The 22,511-nt window shown below is 38.4% G+C and overlaps 1 pseudogene; it reads right to left on the bottom strand.

Annotated features, from left to right (window-relative positions):
* Positions 1-3,315: 3,315 nt before the first annotated feature.
* On the bottom strand, positions 3,316-7,380 carry LOC122359821 (annotated as a pseudogene).
* Between the last annotated feature and the right edge of the window lie 15,131 nt (positions 7,381-22,511).

The raw sequence follows: 22,511 nt of genomic DNA, 5'->3' as shown, positions 1-22,511 counted from the left end.
GTGTTAATGCATAACGCCGCTGAATCTGTTTGGTTTATTGAACGTCTGCCAGTTAAGTTTACTAGCTACCTGTGGTACTTCAGGAGCGTTATATGTCCACTGTAATCCATGATTAAATCATTTTGAATACGACAGGCAGCCACAATTTTATAATAATAATAATAATAATAATAATAAAAAGCAACTCAAAATTGTGCAATTCAATAGGTTCTTAGAAATAAAAACATTGAGCATTTTCAGAGAAGGTACAAGACAGACCACTGACTAAATGTCAAGTTTGTTTGTTAATAACACTACGTGACATTAAAAAGACCACCATTTAAACATGATTCTCCGTTAAAAGAAACTTCAAACTGGTAGTAGGATTTATGAGAGGCTGTACAGTGTGCAAAATACTGTCCGTCACGGCAGGCACACCTAAATGATGCAGACATGCCCACAAAAGCGGTGAAAGATCATGTTTTGAAGCAAAGCTCTCACCAAGTCTTTTGTCTGACAGCAGGTATCATTTAAATCTGCCCACAAACACACGCCTTTAGTCTTCAGAGTACATGTGTCAACACAAAACTGCACTGCATCACCGACATAATCAGGCGCTTCCAGTTTGCTCATGACTTCCAGTAAGATTACATAAAAATAGCAGAGAAAGATTCCTGGACATGTCTGAAAAGTGATTTTTTTGTTTGTTTTTAAATTGATAATTACCAGGCCCACATAGGAATTGTGCACGACTCAAATGATCACACTTTTACACATGCAAGCTTCTCCGCCATGGGATAAAAAAAAAAATAAAAGGTAACAGCAAATTTTGCTCACATATGTTTTTTTTTGCCTATGCAAAAACAATTCAGACGACTCTGAAAAGTCAGAACTGTCAAATATCAACCCGTAATTACTGAGACATAAATTTGCAGTTCAGAGGAAAGCGAAGCTAGAATTGTGAAAAGGAAGAAAAGTCAGAATGCAAAGAAACTACTGCGAATACAGTCGGCAACATTTGAAGTGGATCAAAACCTAAAACCAAAAAGCGTTCTTGTTTTATGACAACTTTTTGATCCACTTCAGACGTTGACTGTATGAACTTGGAATTGCAACAAAGAGTCAAAATTCTAAATGCTTTTTCAGTAATGCGAGTCTAACTCAGTTGTGAGAAAAGTCAGAATTATGAGACCATCTCAGATTTATTTTTTCAGATCTTGAAATTTTTTTTTGTGGGCTGAAAGAAGCTTGCATGCACCTCCCCATACGTTTTTAAATAAATACTTTTGCACATTTTTTTTTAATATGCACAGCTACCAATGGAGTTCAGTAGATTTTACCCCAGAAAGGAGTCCATCTGGGCCTGGCAATAAGTGTATAAGCATAACACAGAAATGACAATACAGTCCTAATTAATAATAATCATCATTCATACAGCAGGCTGAACATGTTTTACCAACTGTGTTCCTTGATTTGTTCTTTATCCCGAAAGACAATATCGATTAACAAGCCATTTGTAAGATCCCTTCTGCCAAAGAGCTGGATGACTTTGAGTCATGCTCCTGAAGGCCCAATATTTTCAATATCATCATGGCCATACTGCAATATGTGGTGTACTAAGGACACAGCGGGTGCATTGAGGAATGCCTAACCAGAATATGAAGCTACTGCATCCAAACTACAACCAGAAACCAACTTCTTGAACTCTTTCTCCGATTCAAATTTGATTCATAAACAGGCCTACACGAAATCTGCATGCAGATTTCCACAGAACTGTAATGCATTCATGAGGTTTATTAGTTTGCTAAATTTGATTATGCTTACAGTTACCACTAAGGATAGCTTTGTTTAACACATTGTTTTAATCTGCAGATTGCGCCTGGGCCTGGTTATAAGGTTATAATCAGTTCCACATACTAAACTCATACAAACACACTCAATATTTCCTCTCTCTCTCTCTCTCTCTCTCTCTCTCTCTCTCTCTCTCTCTCATGCTTTCATCCGGGTTTGTTCTCCTGCTGAATTAAGTTAAAATGTGTATTTAGCATTTGTAGTGATACATGCATCCAGTAGACTGCTGATTTACATTTTTTTCTTAAAAATAAAAGTAAAAAAAAAAAAAAAGTATTAGAAACACAGCTATACAGAGTCTTTAGCTAATCCAGGGAGCGAGGTTTGGAAGGAGGAGCCCCATGTCCAGATGTGATGCGGTTGGTTAGGAGGTGAGGACCATCGCTGTTTAGTTGCTACAGCAGGGACCTTTCGCAGGCTGTGCCGCTTCTGTTAGATCCACACCTCTGTTGCGTCCTGTGTTGGCACCTGCAGGCTAGGGCTCATTCTTGAGTGAGTTTCTTTGCTAAGGTGCAAAAAGCCACGAGGTATTTTTGTAAATGTAACCAATTATGTCGCATTATGTTTGCAAGTTAAAGGAATAATTCGCCCAAAAATGTACTCAAGCCATCCAAGATCACGATTGAGTTACTGTAACAGATTTAGTAGAACGTTAGCATCACATCAACGGCTTATCCTCTGCAGTGAATGGGTTTAGAACAGACAGTGTTTACTTATAGACCGTGTTCATATTTCTCACCTGATTCAGGTTCATTTTTTTATTTTTTTTCATTGGAGAAAACAATATTATGGATGGATGTTTTAGCCGGAAGTAGCAGTCTGTAATTAATGGATTTGTTTCTTATGAGCTGTTAGGACTCTCATTCTGACGGCACCCATCCACTGCTGAGGATACATTGATGAGCAAGTGATGGAATGCTACGTTCCTTTTTTTAAATCAGTTTAGGTAAGTCGAGGCAAGTTTATTTATATAGCACATTTCTTGCACAAGTCAAAAGGCTTTAAATAAATGGATTCACTAAAACAAACAACAACAAAAAAAATCACAACAGTAAAACACAGAATTTAAAAACTTAATGATGACACAGTGCTCATTCGGAAAATAGCTAACAGATGAATTCTAAGTCTAGATTTAAACGTGGCTAATGTTTTATCACATCTGATCTACCTTAGTTGAAGAAAAAACAAATGATAAAATATACAGCAAATTCTATTTTTTTTGTGAACCATTCATTGAACATTAAATTGTATTTACAACCAGAACATGTTTTTTTTAAACAGCATATCAGAATATTAGATTTCTGAGGATCACGTAACACTGAAGACTGGAGTAATGATGCTGGAAACTTGCCTTTGCATCACAGGAATAAGTGACATTTTAAAATATATTAAAATAGAAAAGTTATTTTGCAACATTATTGATTTCACTGTATATTTATTGATCAAAACTAAAAATGTGCGCTTTCATAAAGACTAAAAATCATACCAATCCTAAACTTCTGAATGGCAGTGTAGAACTATTTACCAAAACTGGTCGATAAACTTACCAATGGCCATAAAAATCTCATTCACGTTCATTGAAGTCTTTGCCGATGTTTCCATAAAGAGCAAACTGTTGTCATCTGCATATGACTGTGCATCCTGTGAACCATAAAAAAAAAAAAAAAAAAAAAAAAAGTTGTCAGGGTTTCAGACTCTAAACAAACAGCTCTAAGCGACTGGAGGTCTGCATTGCATGTTTGTTTATAAACAGTTCCACATCTCATTTGTAAAGCCAACAGGAAGCGTCTGCTCCTCTGTGGCTGTTCAAACATCGCAAACCTGAAAGTCCAGCGCTCTCTTGTTGGCAAGGTCTGCCTTGTTTCCAGCCAAAGCTATTACAATATTTGGACTGGCTTGTCTCTGAAGCTCTTTCACCCAGTTTTTTGCACGTGCAAATGATTCCTAAAAGGAAAACAACACAAAAACAACATGCATTTCTCTTAAAGCATTTTCTGGATTCAGAGGTTTATCATGCTTTTTTGTAATAATTACTTTTCTCAAAAACCTTCTCAGTGAACTCTAGAATTAAGTGGGATGTTTTTTTGTATTCATATAAAAATCATATATTCATCTTTTGCATGCGAGTAAGTAACTCCACCCTGCCGCATTCACACTCGGGTCGCAGTCATTTTGCAGCTCAGTTTAGAAGTTTGACTCGGGAGGAAGTTCAATCTCAAAACGTATTTGAACTGAAATGAATCGATACTGAACCGTCTTGGGCTAAATGACAACAGCGTTGTCTTCTGTAGATTTTACAGAGTTATTGTTATTGGAAAAATTGGAACATAGGACTCACTTCATTTGTAATGTCATACACCACTATGGCAGCCTGTGCTCCTCTGTAATACATTGGGGCCAGACTGTGGTAGCGTTCCTGGCCGGCTGTGTCCCAGATCTCAAACTTGACTGTTGTGTCATCCAAACATACTGTCTGAGTCAAGAAGGCAGCTAGTGGAGAGAGGAGTTCATTAGGTACTTAGGGGCTGAGCAATATGCCTGCATATACCAACGATAGAAATGTTTTAGCCGACTGAGATGTTGATAACATTGTGTATCACGTGACTATTACGATGACAAATGTGGCTCTTCAAATAAGAATGTACAATTAAATATCTATTTTATAATATTAGTTGGTTGTTTTATTTGTTTAACTGTTAACCATTGGCTCAGCTTTTAATATATACTCAACTTACAATACAATTAAAATACAACAAGCAATTTTGGTCATTCTGCCCATCCATAAGTAAATTAGTGCAAAAGTAATTATATTGTAACGCATCGTTACCGTAATAAGATTTACGCATCACGATTTATACAATAAAAATAACTAGTACCATAACACACAGCTGTACTGCCTATCCATAAACATTTGATAAAACATGACTTGTAAAAACAAACCATAGCTAATATTGTTACAAATCAGAGTGATAATACAATCGCTCCTTTATTTATTTATGTTGTTTTAGTTACATAATACTAGTGATATATCATTACCGTAATGCACAATATTGTTCAAACTCCCCCATACATAAGTGCATTAGCGTCATCAGATATTAGTTATTATATGCAGGCAATATAATGCAGGTCTTACCGCCTATTGTGCTTTCCTGAAACTCGTGAAACTGTCCTTTTACAAAACGAAGGACTAGACTTGACTTCCCCACAGCAGACTCCCCCAAGAGCACTAGTTTGAACTGACAGATTTTGTTGCCGGGCGTTCAGTTCGTTGGGTCTTGTTGCTCCACCTCTTCCTGCCATGACCCTAAGCCCCAATCTCCTGTACTGAAGTCAAGAGGTGCTTCTCAAACGGTCACTCCCAGATCTGCAGGAACAAACATTAATGATCTAGTATCACGCATAAGTTAACTTACATAATGCAATATATCAGGCTTAGCCAGATACAACCTTAAGATAACCAGAGTTGCACAATATACATTTGTGGCCAATTAGAAAACATGCACCATATTTTATATTCTGTAATAAGCATAATTTAGGCCCAGAACTTCAGCTCATGTGAGACTGTAACATTGATATGGTAAGAACATCTATTGTTGCGGTTTGTCATGCCATCAATTACATCCATACCAATGTGGTCACATGACTAAATCATAGACAACAGACATTGTTTAGGAACCGCCGCTGTGTTAAGCCTTAAATATCCTTTGTGCATTGACCCAAAAACCCAATGACATCAGCCTCATGCCCTTAAAGATCACAAACAAAACCAAAGCCACGATGGGGATGAAATGCTGAGAATATTACTGTATATTATAGAAGGCCATTTCTGCCACACAGGGAAAATCATAATTAGATAATAAATTATAATTATGAGAGGCATATTTATGACAAAACATGAAAGTGACATGAATTATGTGTCAGAACTATGAAACACAATTGACTTTATATTTTATACTTATTTAATTTTTTACCTTTTAAATACGGCGCCATATTTTATACTTATATATTTAAACTTTATTTCTTTTTTACCTTTTTATACTTTGCACACTTTGTGTACATATATTTTTTTATATTTTATATATATATTGTTTTCTTTTCTTGTTTCTTCTATAGATATATATTTTGTTTCTATTCTGACGCTGGACGGTTGTAAAAACATTTCACTGCATGATTACCATGTATGTATGTGTATGTGACAAATAAAATTTAGATTTGACAATAATAATTATGAAAAAGTCATGATTCATTATATAAATGACAATGTCAAAATTACAACATATATACACACACACACACACACATATATATATATATATATATATATATATATATATATATATTTAAAAAAAACTAAAATGTTTTTCACTGTGGTAGAAATGGCCTTCTTTTGTATATATTGTTTACAGCCAAATTATTTTAGTATTAATAAAACTTTAAGAAACAATAAGCAAAAGCCCATTAATAACAACAGAAAAGTTAAGAATATTTATTGTGGGCAAAAAAAAAAAAAAAAATATCCAACTGTTCTCTTTTTACTTTTTAATTCCTTAATTTCGCATTTTGAGTCGACACACTACAATGTAGACATACAAGGTTTTCACTATTCGGTGTTTATATTAAAAACTACTAAAATATAGTAGGTCATTTCAGAAAAGTACAAATACCATGTATACTGCAGAAACAGTATAAGACTAGTGTGGTCATATGCTATTTGAACACAGTCCCAATGCCTACGTTACATTCTACACTACATATACTTTTACCTACAACCCTGTTATATCTTATGCGATACAGAAAGTATGACACAGTGACAGTGCAAAACTATTATTGACGCTAATTATCAATCAGTGCTTTGTAATAGCCCCTAAACGCTTTCAAATTAAAATACTTTTATAAATGTCTATTTATTTACACGAAAAATGATAGGATATGCTCAAATTAAATAAACAGTACTGATGAAACGTGACTTATTTAACGTTTAGCATAATCTGGCTCTTCAAAAACCAACAGCAGCCGATCAGTTAATAAAGTATCCACTGCACAATTTAGTAATAGCTTCGGTTTCAGAGTCATAGCAGAGTAAAATCACTCCATTATTTAACAGTACGCGCATTTAATGGGCAAGATATGAAGCTGGAGCTGCCTGCTGGCTTGTGGCGCTAACAGTGCTAATGATACTACGTCTCCTTGTCTTTCTCTTTAATACACACATGTAAAAACTCAATGACGATCGCGTTCCGACTGTGTTTTAGCGGTACTTTAACGGGTCTGTCAGTTTCTCAGACGCTCCGCTCAAACGGATCCCGAAAGCGCTAATGGTGCTAATGCTAAAGAGAAAAGAACAGGCCGCGCGCTATGCTCGCGCGCACCAAAGCGTGACACCTTATAAATAAACCGTTAAAATAAGCAACACAATAAAAAATATCTGAGCAACAGTGCGCTTAGTTAAAAAACAAAGCAAAAGACATTTTAAATGAAGTGATAACCGTTCAGATGTTTTAAAGCCCACAATGTTCCTTCCTCTCGGTTCCTCCCAACTTCCCCTTTTGCATCAAAGCAGTGATGACGGATCGGATGACTGGATCTGACGTCAGACTCACCGGCGACAAATCGCCAATCAAGAACAACGCTCATCACAAACGTTTCTTTTTCGCAGAGAATTATCAAAGTTTATTTTATCATTTACATTTAATTTAACCGTTGAAATTCGCCAACGTTACGTTAGAGTCGATTACTTTCATATTTAGTACCCAGTTAACGTTTTAAAACTATTAATTCACTTTTTCTCAAAACAACTTTTCGCGTTTAAAGCGCGTACAGCGTAGATCTTTGTTGCATGCAGATATGTAACCGGGACAGTAGGATAATTTCAGAATATAAAACAAACACGCTTAATTTGGAAATCGACTTTCTGACAGGTGGACGTCTGAGACTGGCGTCATCATCAAGTTACGTCGTCCAGGTAACAGAAGGTAAACAAGCAGCGTCTCTGCGCGTGTTTATGAGTCTTTGTAATTAGTATGCTGCTTGTTGTAAAGTCGTTGTTTTTAATTGTTTGGATGGTTAACTGGTCGTAAATAAATCTGCATTGAATGTGTGGTAGTGTAGGCATGCGAGTCTCCACGAGGTGAGATTCCACCTGGAGACCCAGAGACCGTTTCCAAACATCCGCGCGGTATGATTAACGATAATTATCTATTTAACAATTTCGATTTTCTTATTATAAAATTGCGTAATGTTGTTGCATTATTAATGTATAATGATTTCAACTGAAAGCTGACTACGTTCAATCCGGTGACACAACTAAACTTGCCTGCAAAGTGCACCAGGGTGAGTCATTTTTACTAACTGTATACCATTTTATACCATATTTATTTATTTACTTACTTACTTATTTACAGGCTTTGCTCCACCTGTGGTGAAAGTTTGTCAATTCACCTTTCAAACCTTGCGCCATTGCAGGACAGTTCGGGTCTTCCGCTGAAAACAAATGATCCTGATACTGCTAGCACACTAGTCCATGGTGTGAACACTAAATCATCCGTGTGTAAGGCGTTGAAATTGTTTTAGTGTGCACGTATTCGTTCTGTCGCTTCATGTTTAAACTGGCTATATGTGTGGCTTCGCCCACAAGTTAAAACAGTCATAATTTCACTCTCAAAAATACATTTACATTTACATTTAGTCATTTTGCTTGATGCTTTTATCCAAAGCGACTTACAATTGGGAATACATAAAGCGATTCATCTTAAAGAGGCAAGCAGACAGGAGGAAGTGCTCGTAATACGCCTGCCAAGCCTCAGGCAGAGTTCAGAAATAAGTACAAGCTGGGAAGGAAGGAATGAATACTGAGATGGGATTTTTTTGTTTAATTTGCAGGATTAAGTAAAACTAAGCTGAAAGAGATTTCAGTTGTGGTTGAAAGATTGACGAGGATCAGCATTATGGATGGGGTTAGGAAGATCATCCACCAGCCAGGAACGAAAGCGAAGAGAGAATGTTCTGGAGAAACATTTTCGATGGTACCACGAGGCGCGCTCACTCGCAGAATCTCAGACTTCAGGAGGATGTAGCTTTGTAATAGTGAATGGAGGTAGCGAATTGCTGGAGCCTGTGGCACTGTTCTATGAAAGCAACAGTGTCTTGAAACCGGGAGGCAGGTGAGAGATTGGAAGAGGTTAACATGGGCTCTTTTGGGCTCATTGAGACATGTCGGCTCTGCTGCTTTCTGAATCATTGTAGAGGTTTGATTGTGCTTGCAGGAAGTCTTGCCAGAAACACGTCCAACCTACAAAGTACAAAGAGCCTGGACTAGAAGTTGTGCAGCATGCTCCGTAAGAAAGGACACAATCTTTCTGATGTGCGTCTTTGCGAGAAGTCAGCTGTTCATCTAAGATTACACCAAGATTTCTGACTGAAGTTGATGGGAAGTAGTGGCAAAAGCGAGGCAGCTGGATGGTGAAGTCATGCTGTAGAGGCTGGAGTGGCTGGAAGACAAGAAAGATCGGATCTTGGCCAGGTTGAGCTGCAGATGATGATCTTTTATCCAGTAGAAAAGGCAGCATGAGTCCAGAAGCTGATTGGATCATCTGGTTGAAGCGAAGGTAGAGCTGTGTGTGCATCAGCAGCATAGCAGTGGTAAGAGAAGCTATGCGCCTGTGTGATGGGACCCATTGATCATCCGTTGTATATTGGAAAAAGTAGGGGGTCAAGAATCGATCTCTGAGAGCCCCAGTGACCAGCTGATGTGTTTGGATACATTTAACCCCCAGGCCACCTGAAGACCTATAACAGTGATGTAAGATTCTAAACCAAGCTGAGTGAATACCCGTGGTACTTAGCGATCAGAGGTGGACGGGGATCTGATGATTGTCAAAGAAGCAGATAAATCCATCAGAATGAGAACGATTTGGTGTCAGCTTTAGCAATCCACACGCAGAGAGCTTCAGTGATTAAGTTTAGGAAAGTCTCTGTTGAGTGCCCACTCACAATCTGACTGCTTAGCATGCAATTCGTTATTCTGTGAAAAGAAACGGTGATGCCTGGTTGAAAACAACTCGTTCAAAATACTTTTGAAAATAACTGAAAAATGTATTCATTAGCTTTTTTTCTATCTCCTTTTTTCTGTCGCCAAATGTAATAGATAAAAAATGTCTTGTTTACTGCATGCATGTATTTTCAGGCTGGATCAGTGATCAGTCACTTTTGAAACACGCTTCCAGAGGGAAGCTGCGTCATCTTCGCCAAATCAATTATCAGCTCTTGGGAGGTCTGGAGTTCAAGGCCCTGGTTTCGGCTGGCTTGATTCTGAGAAAACCATGTTTGGTGTTACAACGGCTCCAGTGTAATAAAAAGAAACCTCACTGGCAATCATGTATAGACTCCAGGTAATCAAAGCAACAAGTCTGTCAATTATTTTTACAGTATCTATGCAACGGTGAGTCATCAATCCACCCAAAACCACATCCAGGAGTGAAGAAGGAAGCGGATGAAGGACATCAGCTCTCACGTTGCTCACCTGAGATCCTATTTTGTGGGTCAGTCCAGGAATACAGCCCTTATAGAGGTCTTTAGGAGTCCTCTCGCTTAGCTTGTTTTTGTCTTTTCTGCTTATTTATTTTTAGTTTTCAAAAAACATGAGCGAACAGTTTTTATCTGCATTTCTTTCTTTGTTGTTGCAGGAGCGTGTGGACAGGGAAGTACAATTGCAGTCACTATAAGAGAGATAGCAGGTTTGGTGTCCCAACGCCTCATTTCAATGATGGGAGAACCATCTCCAGATCTCTTTTGATAGCCCTGTGACTCACTAATGTAAATGTATACACATACGCGCAAAATCACCTTAACTGTACTAACTTAAGTGTTATGATTGAAGATCTAGCTGAGTGATTATTATTGTTATTATTTTTTTAGCGTGATTGATTTTATGTTATTTTCTATTTTCAGATTAGATTGTTTATATTGTTAAATGTACATTATTAGAAAAAAAAATAACATTTTATTTTTATATTGGTATTGTGTAATATTATTGTATCTTATGTATTACATAAATTATAACACAATTATACAATCATTAAGTCATTTAATATGCTGATTTTGTGTTAAAACCGTTAAAGCGTTATTTTTCAAAGCAATATTTAGTGAAACAAGTGTAAAGGAATGAACCACAATTCAGAGAGAAAGAACACTGATATTTAAAATTATTTCAGTGTTTTCCTAATTTTCATTTTCTTTGTTAGTTAGCAAGGACGCGTTAAATTGACCTGAAGTTGCAGGAAATACATTTGAACGTCAAAGATACATATTTCATATAAATAGTGATTAAGGTGAACTTTCTTTTGCTTATATTGGAATGTTTCTGAAGTACCACGTGACACTGAAATATAATTATGTGGTGAAATTCAGCTTTGCATCACTAATTTGAATAAATAATGCATTCTTGGTGAGAGCATAAATCTACTCTGTGTGTATGTATGTGTATGTGTATATATGTGTGTGTGTGTGTGTGTGTGCATAAAATACGGTGACAGCTATTATGAATCTCTGCAATCTTCAGTATTCAGCCCATAATGACAATCCATATTTGTTTCAAATTTTCTAAATAAGCCTAATGACAACTAATATAGCAATGTGACTTAGCGTTATGAAATGAACAATTGGTAATCTTTCATGTCTTCAGGCACAACAGCGCAAAATTAGTTTCCAAAGCGTTGTGACAACTTCAGAGAAGACTCAGCGCCAAACAGGTAAGTTCATGATCCGTAAAGTCAATGTTTAAGAGCATTTTTTTATAAATACTAATGATATTTTCACAGTTTCGCCACCAAGTACAAATCATCTTTTCTGTCTGTGCATTAATTTATAGAATTGCAGAGACATTAAACGTTCAGTGATCACACATTTGGAGTCTTGATGAAACCTGACAGCTTTGTCAATTGTCGTCTGTCACATTCTGAGTTTGATATGTCGAAATAAATTAGCAGCCAGTATAGAGAGAGTTTATGGTTTATTTTGGTCGATTGTGAAAAAACATTGTTGAAATTTTTAACTTGTATTTCTTATAATCAAAACTCTGTGAGGTTTTCACACCTAATTTTAATTATGATAATTATGAATTGTCATTTGAATCAGCTCTCAATTCAGTTTGGGGGTGAATCTTAAAAAAAGATTCAAGTCAGTATGTAATTCAAATATACCTTTAAATCACCTAATACGTCCAGCGTTTAGGGCAATTTAAATGTATGTTACAATATGAATTTACTCTGTGATCAACAAAATAAATCCAATTGGATTCTTGGCTTTGCCTCGGAGCTTGGAAGTAACAACGGATCTGGCATGAGTTTGACTTTCCAGTTACACAACACTGAAGCAAGAATTCCGTAATAATGAAACACAATTTATTAAAAGCAATTACCTACTATTTGACAAACTACGCTGAGAAGACTAAACATAAACACATACACACACACACATGCATTCATACACACATTACGGTTGGAAGGGAAATGGATAATTGTCACCGTCTAAAGTCTGTTAGCTAGTTCTGAGATCGCACTAGAACACCAACAAAGCAAAGTTAGGTTCGCCTAAACATATGTGTCGCCAATTCAGTAGAAACGGAAAGGTAGTTTTACCACTTTCGGCGTGTCTGGGAAAATCCCGAGGCGTGCCCCTGATTGGGCAGAGCTGCGTCCGTGGGATGGCGTGGTCGGGCTTTCGACGTTGAATGAAGTCTCTCTAACGAGTGGTCGCTTTGGATCGGCCGGGTTGGTTATGGAAAAGGTGATGGTGTCCGTGGAGTGATGTGGCGGGCGGACGGTCGAAGAATATCGGGTCGTTCTTGTTCAGAGTCTTCTTCTCAGTTCCGAGAAGTTTCTCCGTTTCGCTTAGCGATTCGCCGCAGCGACCCGAAAAGTTCTTCGCCGACTCCGCTTGACTCCGAGCTCGGCTCGTTCTCAACTCCGACTCGTCTGTCTCTGAAGCTCTGTTCCTGCGTTTTGAGGTGCAAGTTTTGGGCTGTGCCACGGGCAGTGGTCAATCACGAGGAGTCGAAGGGCGTGTCACGCTTTGCTTCCGACTCGGTTTACGTTATATTTTGTCCCAGTTAAATTGACATTTCTGCACTTCTGTTCTTATCAAACTTATCGTGAATACACTGTCGTGCATTGAGCAAACACAGATTCATTCACCACGATACTGGAAACATTGTAAGCTGATTCGATATCAAACATGCATTATCCTGTTAGCTTGCCAGGCAATATCTGTTAGAAGAGATTATTGAAGATTATATAAGCGGTTCCTTCTTCATCCCAAAGCCTTTATTAAGCAGTTATTTACAGATGAACGCTATATGTTTGGGAATGAGGCATTTTAGAGTCATTGGTTTAGTAGTTTATGTGTGTCACCCGGCGGTTCCTTTGTTATAAGCGAAAAGAAAAGGTGCAGCACCCAGGGAGATGTGTCTTGGACACAGCAAGCCTCCCTGGGGGGTTGAAAGTGTGAGGCTGTCCTGACCTGGTTCAGTTCACCACGCCCAGTCTGTATCCCTTACTTTATTTCGGTGGCTTGTGAGAACTGGTCCAGGTCAGTGCACAGAGCAGATTTATCGGCGCTGTGTCGACAGATGTTGCGTTGCTCAATCATCAATCAGCGACATATGCATTTGCTCTCGGATTGGCCGGAAGCTCACTGCAGCGACAGTCGCCCGAGAATGTTTGGTAGACTTTGGCGCTCTGCATCGCGCTCATTGTCATCTTGATACCTTTATGGTCGAGAATTCTGCGGAGGATGCGGACCTGCGACCTGGTTCTAGGCGTTTCACGCACCATGGATTTAGTGTCTGTTCGCCGAGGCCCATATCCCCCTTTCTTGGCGATGAGGTTCGTTCGCGCGGCGTCGCCGAACGCTGCGATGTGGACAGGAAGACAATTTGTCCACAAACAGCGCATTTCCATCGCTAATAGCAGACTGTGGTGCAGAAATTTTGGAATTTGGACAGATCGGGTGAGAAACTTAATACGACATAGTGGGTAAAGTTATCTTTGGTTAGATTTGCTCTAATCTGAAGGGCTCAAGGTTTTTGCGTGGTGGCGTGGGGCGTGATCTCGATCAGGTTAGTTGGACCCACTCGGGTTCCGGTTCGGGTCTTGATCGGGTTTATCACAGCGTCTAAAAGTGCGCGGGAGCGCGCGGCTGCGCGTTTATGGACAAACTCTTGGACTCAGAACCCACTGCGCTTGCAGTAGTGGAGAAGGCGAGGAGTCAGAATCTGCCGTATCCTACAATAGTGGAGACGCACAGAGGGCAGTGTCCTTGGCCGGACCAGGACGAATGAGAGGAGAGTGTTCCTGCGGAGGTAAAGCGAGCAATAGCTTCTAAGAGCATCGTCGATGGCGTTAAAATCGTTCTTTCGATTCCCTTCCTCCTTGATTCTTTCTTCCAGGTCGGGATCAAGGCTGAATGCCGTTCTAAGGAGATTGAGTTCGGCGTGATACCGTCACCAGAATGATATAATGCCAAATCGTCAATATGTAAGTCAGGCCATAGGGACATTGATCCACAGAGTCTGGTTGGGCAGGATAATGCGGGTGGCCGTGTCGTGTTAGTCATAGGTGAGAGTGGCCCGATGCGTGAAGGGTAACTGGCCATTGATTCCCGACTATTTCTGTAGGTGAATTTCGACCTGAAACGGGTGTGCCAGCGGGAGCAGCTAACATCCAGGCCTCATGGGTGAGCCCACAGATGCCCTCTGTGTTATCTCGGACAAAGGGCTTACTGGGGCATAAGTAATGCTGCGTCTTTAGTGCGCGTGACACGTGCACAGATTGGGGGCAGAGTACAGTGTTCATTATTGTGGTGATGCGCCCGACCCGCCGGGTGTGTGGTGCGGCACCAGAGTGTTGCTTGCCGGTAACATTCTGCGTCCTTAAGTCGATAGATGTTATTGGAGTAAAATGTCGAGTAAGCTGGGGAGGAAAGCAAGTCGCCTGCTTCGGGATCATTATATGTAGGGTTTTCACTAATTTTTAGTTATGATAATTATGAATTGTCATTTGAATCAGCTCTCAATTCAAGTTTAGAATTGAATCTTAAGGTCAAAGTCAGTATGTAATTCAAATACGCTAATCACCTGTCGTCCAGCGTTTTAGGGCGAATTTAAATGTATGTTACCAATATAGTTACTCTGTGATCAGCAAAATAAATCCAATTGGATTCTTAGCTACATAGAGCAGGTAACTCACGGATCTAGGCATGAAGTTTGACTTTTCCAGTTACATAACACAAACAAAATTAAGTAATAATGAAACACAATTTATTAAACAGTACCTACCCCTATTTGACAAGACTAGCTGAAGACTAAACTTATAAACACATACACACACACATGCATTCATACCTACACATTATGGAGTTGGAAGGGAAATGGATAATTGTCTGTCCAAAGTCTGTTAGCTAGTTCTGAGAGATCACTGGAAGCACCAACAAAGCAAAGTTAGGTTTAACCTCGGCTTATATGTGTCTCACGCCAATTCAGTAGAAAGGTAGTTTTACCACTGGCGTGTCTGGGGAAATCCGGCGTGCTGATTAGGCAGGCGCTGCAAATCCGTGGGATGGCATTAGTCCGGAGCTTTCGGCGTTTCAGATAAGTCTCTCTAGCTTGGTAGTTCGCTGGATGAACGGGTTGGTTATGGAAAAAGGGCAGTGAGTGTCCATTAGGTGATGTGGAAGCGGACCGGAGTCAGATATCGGGTCGTTTGTTCAAGAATCTTCTAACTTCTCCCAGTTCGAAGTTTCTCCGTTCCTTGGCGATTCCTGCAGCGACCGAAAAGTTCTTCTCGACTCGCTTGACTCCATTCGGCTCGTTCCAACTCCGACTCGTCTCAACTCTCTGGGGAACTCCTGTTCCTGCGTTTTGAGGTGCAAGTTTTGGGAAGCTTATTGCCTGGGCAGTGGTCAATCACGAGAAGTCGAAGGGCGTGTCGCTGCTTTTCGACTCGGTTTCGTGCATATTTTGTCCCAGTTAGAATTGACATTCTGCACTTCTGTTCCTTATCAAAAAAACATAAAGCGGAATACACCTTACCGTGCGTTGAACAAATACACAGATTCATTCACCACGATACAAACATTTATAGCTTCAATTCGATATCAAACATGCATTATCTATAGCTTATGGGCGCTCTCTGGTAGAGGGGATTGGTAGAAGATTATATAAGCGGTTCCTTCATACATCCGAAGCAACTATTAAGCGATTTATTTACAGATGAACCTTTTATATGTTGGAATAAGGCATTTTTAGAGTGTTCGTTTAGTAGTTTTATGTGTGTCTGTGGTTCCTTTGTTGTTATAGCGAAAAAAGAAAAGCGCGCTTTTGAGGGTGTGCAGGACACAGCAAGCCCTCCTGGGAGTTGAAAGTGGCTCTGACCACGTTGATTCACCGCTTGAGAGTCTTATCACCCTTTTGGCTGGTGGCAGTGAACTGGTCCCAGGTCAGTGCACAGAAACGGGTGCTCCGGCTGTGACCAGATGTTGCGTTTTTCAATCATCCCAATCTTGACGCCGTTACTCTTTCGGATTGGCCGACTCCGCTGGCGACAATCCCGCGGGAATGTTGGTAGGCACTGCACGGCGCGCTCTGCATCGCTCGGCGTATCTGGTCACCATTATGGTCCGAGTGCATGCGAGGATGCGCGATTTTCACGACCTGGTTCTAGCTGATCCCCTTTTATGGTTCGTGTCTGTTCCTTGAATACAACTCAGAAACATTCGTTGTATTTTTAAATGAAGAAAATGAAGCCTATTCTCAATTTGGTATGTTCTTGGCTGGTTTTGAAGATTCGTCAGATTCATCCATTCTTTCTGTTTCTCCTCGATTATTGGGTGACCATATCATCAACCTCCACCTGATGAGTACGGTAAAGTGAACGCGAGCCATGCTCGGAGTGCTGTCCGTCAGCACCTCAAGAAGTCCAACTACCAGAACTTCAGCTCATGCAGACGTTGAATGCTACATTAAAGTCTCAGCCTATTCTTATTGCTTGCTGCTCATTGCCAGTTTATCTTTTGATGGCCTACCTAATGCTTTTGGCAAGTAAAACGACTTTTAGTATAATTGTACAACGTCCACCTTCGGCTCATGCTTAACATGTAATTTTGCTAATAAATCTTTGCAATTTTTATAACGTGATAATATTTCAAGATGTACATTATTGGAGCGTTTACTGAAACAATTTATGTATTGATACAAGGTAATTTCTTCATGTTGTTAAAATATGAAGAGAATCAAATTTGATCATTAGGTTTTAGGAACATTAATTAGTTTTTAATCATTAGTTTTGAAACCACAGGCTTTGATCATAAAGCTGCATTTTAAATATCAATACATTATTATTAGAGAGATTTATAAGCTATTGTGACAGCTTATGTTTTAGCATTTCATGCAAGTATGATATAGTGTTATAAAGTGTTTATTTTTTCGCTTATTTAAAGGTCAAATTCTTATTATTAACTAGTTAGAAGGTAGTTGCTAAGTTTAGGTATGGGGTAGTATTAATTAGTAATATGGATGGTAGTTAATAGTGAGGAATTGGTTGAGAATAATAAGAAGTTTTACCATTCATTTATATTACATGCTATCAGAGATTTCACCGTGGTTATTCAAATGCAATATAATAATATGCTGAAAGATTTGCAAGCCAACTTTGCTGATTACTTACAGTTATCTTCTGTTACAGAATTAGAGGAAAGCGTCGATAAGGAAAATCTGAAGAAGTCTGCCACCAGTTTTAACATGACCCATCAGTGACCCTGTGTGATGATCTCATGGATCTGTGGCGTTATTAAAAATGGACCAGTCGGCTTCTGTGAATTTTCAATTTTCTTAGTGGAAAAGATAGCTGCCAATCAACAGAAATTTGGAGCAGAAGATTCTCACAGGAGGTGAATTAAATGGCCAACTTACTCACAAAGTCTCTGAAGCCATGACAGATCTGAAACCTTCAAATAACCTTCTTTTAAAAAAAAATAAAATGTTGAACTTTAAATCGACCGGTTCATCTTGACGGAAGGCTTGGAACAGCCCAGCTAACATGCAGCGCACAGACCTCAGGGAATCCAGCTCCGTGAAGCCCTTTGATTATACCTGAGGATCTGGAACCGGTTGATGTAGAGAAGCACCAGAAAGACTCCCAAAAAACCCTGCTAGGCCTAGAACATGCAGAACATTAACTTCTTCACCTCATCTTCTGTCATCCGCGCTGTTGTGGATGGACTTTCCCAGTGAGTCTCATACAAAACCTTTAATTTCCTAAACTGCCCAAGTGTTCAAGTTGCACAGCTTTAAAACAACCGCCACGCTGCTTTTTTTCTTTTCCTCAAGAGTAACCCTTTACTGCTTAATGTGTCGTATCACAAATCTCTACCTTCTAAATTATAAATATGCTCAGAAAAACTTTGTTACGCCTTGAGTTTATCAACAATCTACAGTATGACTTCTGTGGTAACCCTTTACAATAAACTGTCATTTATTAAATTAGTTAATGTATTAGTTAACACAAACAATGAACACCTACATTTATTACACTTTTTAGTAATCTTTAAAGAAATTAACATGAACTAAAATGAATGAATGCTGTAGGCGTATTCATTCTTAGATGGTTTCACTTTACAATAAGGTCCATTAGTTAACATAGACACAGGTTATCTCTTTGTATGGACTATTTAGCAAGTAAAGCCAGTTCTATTTTCAGCTTGTGGTTCAAATGTTTTTTTGCTGTGAAATCTGATCTGGTTTTCTATAAGATAATGCAAAACTATCTTATTCCAAGATGATGAACACTTAATGAACTAGAAACAGCTTTTACTTGATTATCCTTGTTTTTCTTTTATGATCATCAGGCTTTGAGAATGCTTGCTGTTCATCTCTTATTCATCAGCTTTGACAGTAAACCTAGGCATTTTTAGATGTTATGAGATATGGTGTAACCATTCATGTTTCCAAATTTCTATGTATCGCTACAGTTAAAATTTCATTCGTGTATTCATTCAGAATTTTACTTTTTGATCAAAGAAATATCTGCACTAAACTGCATATTTTTCTCTGACCTTTTAAAATGAGTTTTCCTCCCCTCCATGTAAATATATGAAATATGATATGACAAAAACACAGTGTAAACAGACTAAATGTATTTTATCTAAAGGTTTCATAAAAAAGCAATTAAAACAATTGCCATTTTCATGTCAGGCTTTGCAGGGTTGTTTTCTAGTTTCTTCTAAACGCTTCTTTTTAAAAGATGATCATGCGGTACCAACTGTATACGGGCGATCTGCCTGCTCCTCATTATCAAACGTGTGGCGACAGGACAACCAGAGAGCAAAGCGACAGCTCATGATCTGCTGCACCCTCCTCTGCATTCCCTCTCTGAGTCCACGAAAAAGAGTTTTTTAGCCCTCGCACTAAAGATGAGGTGAGATGGTCCGCGTGGCATTCAAATTTAAAGCTTGATTTTTAGGCTGCAGGAAGCGGATAGATAAATTGCATATTAGCTGTACGTATATTTCATATTTTATATATATTTTTATATTTTATATATATATATATATATATATATATATATGTTAGTTTTCTTTCCGACGCTGGACAGTTGTAAAAAACATTTCACTGCATGTCGTACCATGTAGTATGTGTATGTGACAAATAAAATTTGAATTTGAATTTGATACATAGATATACGGATATTTCCAAGCATTAGGTCTCAGGTTTACTTTCTTGGAAGAGCGTTCGAAGAAGACCGCAAGTTGGCGTTATGAACGGTTCACCCGCTGGTGGCGTATGCGTGAAAGCTTTGTGACATGTTCTTGGTGAACTAAACGGAAATTCAGCAAATTTGAGCTTTAATTTAGTTTTATTTATAATCCACACCATTAAATAAAGACCTGCATTAAAGAAGTGTAATTCCCTGAGAAAGTTTGTGCTCCACTTTCTAAGTAATGTATATTGACACAGTGTTACGTGTGTATTTCCATTTATAGTTATTTAAATTAATCTTTTTGAATAATTTTTCTCTTTTCATTTTACATTTTGGTTAAACTGTTTGCATTTCTATTTGTCTCTGTATTGTTTATTAATTTTGTTTAATTTATTAATAACAACTATATTACTTCTTTTAATTAGTTTATTTCAAGTAAAAGCTTTTTGCCTGGTTTTAGTTAAATGTAAAAACCACAAGCGACTCTATAATATAAAAATTAAAGCTACTTTCGGATCATTTAGGAGAAAGTAACATCTAAAAATAACAAGTAAAAGCAGTTGAGGTAAAGTACTAGTAGCTTCGTGGGATTATTTTAGTAGCGTGATAAAAGGTTTGTTTCATTTGTACAATAATCGATGTGGACACACTAAACTAGTATCCCATCACTACAGCATGAAGTAGGTTCAGACCCTGTGACTTCTGCAGCACCGCAGTATTTATTAGTTCACATCCATTATTGGGTCAGCGGTAATTTCGGCCATGTTATTTGTTTAATTTAGTCTCTTGTCAAATGGAAGCAAAGTGCCACCCAGCCGAGGCTGACTGCAATAAGTGCCTCAACGTGGCGTAATAATAGCTCAAAGCTTAGTAATGAATTTTTGCCTCCCAGGATAACATTATTGAGTTAGCAGGGCGTATGCTGCATTTAAGTTTGAGAGAGATGGAGATCGCCAGTCAATTGCAGCACACCTACTCCCAAAGGGCTTTATCACAAGTGGGAGTCTGTGTTTGTGTGCTTTACCCAATATAGTTAAGACAAGCGTTGTAACCTGTTATGAATAATAATGATTATTTGCTACCTGTATATTAGTATACCTATTCCTTTGTTTGCGTCTCTTGGATTAGTAAATCTCTTTGCGTGACATGTTGAGAACTGAACACTCTTCACTTTATTAGTCACATCCAGCTCGTTCCACGATCAATCCATATACTATAATTAGAAATGATGCCAATCCTGTCCTTAAAATGTCCACGTTACAGAAGTTAAATGGGTTTTGAGGCTGCATTGGCGTTGACTTTAAGCAGCAAGAGTACAGAGATGAATTCATCTCTGCCTAATTTGCTTATCAGTACAACCCATCAGAAATATGAGTTAATGTTTTGTGTCCAAACAGATTAATAATAACAGCAGAGTCCCTAATCCATGATAAGCCTAGGGGAGTGCAAAAAATAGCTTTGTAAAGCACATTAATGCTTTTATTTTCTTTGTTCAGTTCACTTGTAGTTGAAACCAGCGTATTCGGTACTAATATGGTATTAACATATTATTTCAATTGAAACAGGAGGTATGATATCCACTGTTAATCATGTGTGGCATTTTATGTGACAAAACATAGGATTGAACAAGAACAAATCCATTACTGCCTGCAAAAATTATAATAATCCCACAGCCATGTTCTAAATGATTTAATGAATTTCAGTCAACGATAATTCGATGACTCCTGTAAAACCATGAATGCATAAACAATGACATGCCATAAAGGTTTTCTAGAAATAGGATGACATCCGCATGGGTGGCGTCTTCCTGTCAGTTTAACAAAAGGATTTATTTTAATATCTAAATTAGGTGATAATTGGTCTCAGCAACCATCTGTGCTTCTCTATGATCCGAACATATCAAATATCATAATTAGTACGGTTGTGATCTTGTTGCAAATCTCAGAAAACTCATTTGTAGCAGAAGAAGCTTGAGGTCTGGGGAAAAAAAAGAGATAAAATTAGATAAGATTTGTAGCTGAAATTGTTTTGAAACTTGAAAAATGCAGATCTGTAACAAACTTTGGCCCTAATTAGTCGTGACTTAAGGACATCTTTTTTTATCAAAATGAATTCATTAATATCAACGCACTTTTATAAACGCAAGTAGAAGCGAAGCCCGTCTTCCAAGATATTTTGAGCTGTTGTGAGATTAGTACTAGTATGATAATACAAAAAAGGTACATTTAAAAAAGCGTTTCATGTCATCTGCGATTCTCATTGTATACTTATGAGTATTTTACGCTGATTTTTAATAAAAAAAGAAAAATCATTGCATCCTGATCTCTCATAAATTGCAGCGATAATTACATTTTCATTGTGAAACGCACAGAAAGTCTTGAGTAAGTTCCGAAAATAATAATAATCTTCATAATACATTTACAATGTCAATTTCAGTCGAACTCTTTGTCTACTTTGCTCAACTCTTTTTTTAAAACAGCGACAAAACTCCGACTTAACTGGTATAATGTTTCACTTTTTTATTTGAAATATAAAGTGCAACCTGGACCTCATCTGAGCTCAGGCTCGATCTGTTCCTGTTGTGCATGTAAGGTAACTTGCTGAAAGCGTGATTCTTTGACTTTGGTCTGTGCGGTGTCAGGTGTGGTCAGTGCTGCAGTCGCACGTAGTGCGGACTGGATGCGAGACGGAAACCGATCTGATCGGCAGTCATGTTTTGTAGTCAGAGTGTGAACTGATGTTTGTACCGCTTAGCCGAAGCCCCTGCTGCTCACCTGTGGTCACCATGAATTACGGCTTTTTAGGCATAAGACATGCTCAGGCACTACCTTTGAAGTAAGGCATTTAAGACTAACAGATTTGCCTATGCCGGCGATGGGTAAGTTTAGGGAGCAAGGTTTGGCGTGGAGTCATTTTGCACAAGTTGCGAATTGT

The sequence above is a fragment of the Puntigrus tetrazona genome, chromosome 16, assembly GCF_018831695.1.
Source record: "Puntigrus tetrazona isolate hp1 chromosome 16, ASM1883169v1, whole genome shotgun sequence".
NCBI lineage: Eukaryota > Metazoa > Chordata > Actinopteri > Cypriniformes > Cyprinidae > Puntigrus > Puntigrus tetrazona.
The sequence above is the reverse complement of the archived record's forward strand: the minus strand, read 5'-3'. Positions and strand labels throughout refer to the sequence as shown.